This window comes from Triticum dicoccoides, chromosome 5A (assembly GCF_002162155.2).
Source record: "Triticum dicoccoides isolate Atlit2015 ecotype Zavitan chromosome 5A, WEW_v2.0, whole genome shotgun sequence".
Classification (NCBI taxonomy): Eukaryota; Viridiplantae; Streptophyta; class Magnoliopsida; order Poales; family Poaceae; genus Triticum; species Triticum dicoccoides.
Window position 1 is genome coordinate 708,392,079 of NC_041388.1, and position 4,555 is coordinate 708,396,633.

Genomic DNA, 4,555 nt, shown 5'->3' on the forward strand with positions numbered 1-4,555 from the left:
AGCGAATAGAGGGTAGAAGGGCGTGGGGCGGTAGAAGTAGGGTAGAAGGGCACGGGACGACGGATCCAATAGGCGTAGGGCGGTGGATCCAGCGCACGTGGTGGTGGTGCCACCGTAGATGTTGCATGTGTCACAGATTACCGAGCAGGGAGAGGGCCGCACCGTGTAGTGTCCCTGCTGCACCACCGGGAGGTGCATTCGCTTTTTTCATTTCTAAATTCATACCATTGGCGGGAGTGGAAAAGGACAGATGAATATTGACACCCGTAATTAGTAGTGCACGCCATCAGTGGCGGGCGCTATGTAAAGCTCGCCCCTGATGGACCTTTACCAGTTTATGAAAAAGTTAACGTTTTTTAAACTTTTGAATTTTTTTGGTAAAACTTAAAACCCAAAGAAATTTTGAAATTCAGAACAAATGTTTAGAAAATGCGAATCATTTTTGAAAGTGTGACCGATATAGAAATTTCCAAACAACTTTTGAAATTTGTGAACTTTTTTAAATATGAAGCTTTTATAAAAAGTACAGACAATTTTTGAAAACGTGACCTTTTTTAGATTATAAATAGTTTTCGAAAATATTGAATATTTTTTAAAATTTGAGATTTTTTTGAAAGAAAAAGAAACAGAAAATGAAAAATAAAAAACCGAGAAGAAAACCAGAAAATCTGGTACGGAAAAAACCAAATATATGAACCTACTAGAAGGTTCACAAAACCGGTTAAAACTTGGGCTGGTACCTTGGAAAACTTGGGCAGTTTCTTTTTGAGGGGTGCCTGCGCAGTTTAGATCACTCGCTTGGTTGTGTCCTAGGCGAAACGATGACAAAACGCGGCAACAAATCCGTCTACTACCGGCGGCCTGATCCGTGGCAGGCCTTGATTACAATTGCGACCGGGCCATGATGCTGGCACACCGAATATCATTAATACTACCCCGGGTTGAATTTGAGCAGCTGGTCGTCTGTGTGCTGTGAGTACCAATGCATGCGTGATGTGGAATTTGAGTGCTGTGTTTGTGAGGCCAATGCATGCGTGATGTGGAATTCGAGTGAAGATAACTGCTGCACGTATGAACTGATGGGTGACCATCTGCCTGCCCATCCATGGAAAGTCCAAGCGAGACATCATGGTGTACCAATGCATCTCCGACGGATCTCTCAAAATGCCCGGAAACGCCGATACCAAGGACGCATCAAGTCATCGACACGATACCCCATCGGTCCGCGGATGGGTCTGCTTGTCCGAAATCCCGATTATCCCGTGAACCGAAAGCAAACCAGGAGGGACTTTGCGGGGGCTGGATATCCGTCACGTAGGACTCCGGACTCCAGCGCCCCCGGCCTCCACCCATCGAAGCCAGAATCCATGGCGAACTGAAGACTGGAACAGCGACAACCTTCTGCCTGGCCCTGGATGATATGCTTGAGACATGCATGCATGGGATTCCGCCGGGGCGTACGTACGGCGCGGTGAATTTCAGTTTGGATTCGGGGTGGCTGTTGTTGGATGGACATGGACGGACATGCGTATGCGCACATACGTGCCAGCACGCATGCATGCACCACGATACTGCCAACACATGTCTTTTTGTTGGTGTGTACTGCAAACAGCCATACGCTTCAATTGGGATCATGTACGGATAACGCGGATCTTGGCTTTGGACGCGAGTCGTACGTGCGTGTCGTGTCGGCACAGACAGCAGGCAGAAGACAAACAGACAGACAGACAAACAAGAGCATCGGCTTCTCTCCTCTCATCCGTCGTCGTCGTCCCTGTGTTGTCGCACGCACCGTCGTGGCCATCCACCTGGGCTCCTACGCATCCGGTCCACGGCGAGGATGCCGCTAGCTCCACACTTACGATGTCGTGTCGGCACAAACATCATCTTTGTTGAGTCTATATGATCTACCGACAACATTTTGGGATCGATTGGTGTAACTAAATACCGCGAAGAGAGATTGCACACGCACCAATTAAACATCGTGCGGTCTCTGTAGCTATTAGGCCATCTCCAACGCCGACCCACAAATCGCCAGCATCCGTCCGGTCAGCGAGAGCCATCTAACGCAGTCCCGTATCGGTCGGCGGGATGGTCCGGACTCGTTTTCTCCCGCAAACTGGAGACAAACGTGGGGGGCTTTACGGGAGTTTGCACATGCGAAATGTCGCTCTCTTCCCACCGGCCCACCCAAAAGGAAGGCGGAGCCCGCGCTTTTGTAGCATCCTGCATTGTAGCCGCGTCAAAATCTCCCACTCTCTTCTTCCATACTCCGCCCAATTTTTACACTTTTCTCCCACCCTCCCATTCCTTCCGCCACTGACGCATGGAACCGTCGTAGAACCTGTCGGAGATGGAGCCGACGGAGGTGCCGGAGGATCCGAGAATCACGCTCGTCCGAAAGATCAGTTCGGCTATGCGGCAAACTCGCCGCGTCAAAGTGAAGGATGCAAAGGAGGAGAAGTTCAAGAAGCGATTGGACTGGTGGTAGCATTGGGCGTGGTGGTCGTGGCAGTACGGGGGCGTTCGTGGCGGCCAAGCTCACGGAGAGGTTCGAGGACATCTTGGCGAAGAAGGAGGAGGCATGTGTGAAGCGCTCAAACATCAAGAAGGAGAAAAAGGTGGAGAGGTTCAAATTGTTGACGGAGGCGACGGACAAGAAGCTCAAGCTCGAAGAGATAAGGACCAGGATCAAAGAAAGAAAGGCCGCGCTCGAGGAAAAGAAATTGGAGATCGCCGCCAATACGGAGGACGTCAAGATGTTGACCTTGAATGTGGACTCTTTGGATGCCGGCGCAAAAATAATCGTGCAATCCGTTCGCTACCAGATGTTGGAGCGGCAGAAAATCAGTTGGCGGCAGCGGACAATGAGGACGCGGAGGTGGCCTACGCGACAGCGACGACACTTTGATCGGTGAGCAGATGGCTGGGATTGCCGGTCCGGCAGGGCAGAAAATTGCACGGGCTACCCGACTGATGTTATTTTTGATTCGGGCATGTAAAACCAAAGCATACTTGTCTCTTTTTGGTTGTGACCAGGCATGCAATCAGGCGATAGTGTGAACTGGCGCTCTGTGTGGATCAGAGTAAATTTGAATTTGAAATTGCCCTTAATGACAGACATATACATGATAGCGTTGGATGACAGTCTCCCGCATCCATGTCCGCGGACTAGTTCGGGGGGAATTTGCGGGTTACCATTGGAGATGCCCTTATATTGGTTAATTTGTGTGCATGGCCTCTCGATATATCAAAAGTTGATTTCTTTTTTTATCTGTTTTGCTAAATTTTAGTCAACTAAGACTTGATTATGTCTCAGTCGATGCTATACTTACAAGATCTTACATTAAGATACGTGAAAAAATAGTCTTATTTTTTCTTTATTAAATATTATGCCACTTAACTGAGACTTGTCTAAGTTTCGGTGGATTAAGACCTGGCGACACCTTTTTTTATATAGTACAATGAAAAGTTTGTTGTTATCGAGATCATGGGACAAAGCTGCAGAGATACTAGCTAGCATGGAACCATGCCTAGCCTGGACGCTCAACATATACTTTATTCGTCCATAATGTAGTGCATATATAATTTTTAGAAAGTCAAATCTCATAAATTTTGATCAAGTTTTTGAAGAAAAATATTTACATCTAGAATGCCAAGCAAATATATTATTATACTCATTTATAAGATGTAGTTTCATATTCTAGATATTAGGTATTCTAGATATAAATAGTTTTTTTATAAATTTTATAGAAGTTTACAAAGTTTAACTTTTAAAAAATCTATATGCGCTACATTTTGAAACGAAGGGAGTATATGCGCGGTCCATGAGACCATGCCTAGCTAGCCATATTGTACCTTTATCTTTGATTTTCGATGTTGTCGAATGTATGTTGTTTGGACCAACCAATGTGTATACAGAGAGAGAGAAAGAAAGAGAGAGAGAAAGAGAGAAAGAGAGAGAGTGAAAAGGAGATGGAGCTAGCAACAACTACGGGGCTGTTTGGATTGTGACTATCTTTGCCATATATTGCCACATGTTTTTTGCCACACTTGTCTTAATTGAGGGGCTGTTTGGTTCCCAGCCACAGTTTGCCAAGCCAAATTTGGCAGCCACACTTTAGTTGGCATGTGTTTAGTTTTTGCCACACTTTGGCTTGCCACACTTTATTGCCCCTATGGCCCATTTCTCATAGAGATAATTTTTTTGCCAACTTTTGCCAAAATTTGGCGTCCAATTTCACAGCCACACTTGTGTGGCTTGCCATACTTGTGTGGCTAGCCACACTTTGGCTTGGCCACACTAGTATCCAACCAAACAGACCCTGAGTTGCTCAAATTGTTAGCCACACTTTGGCTTGCCTAAGAAAATCTTGCCACACTTTTTGTGTCTATGACATGTGGAGTTCATTGCTCATAAAAAAATGTTTGCCTTAGGTGTGGCTAGAACCAAACACCTATCTAACTTGATCAAACTTGCCTAAGGTTAGGTGTGGCAAAGTGTGGCTGGGAACCAAATAGCCCCTACATAGCCAGATGAACAGGGGCGGAGCCA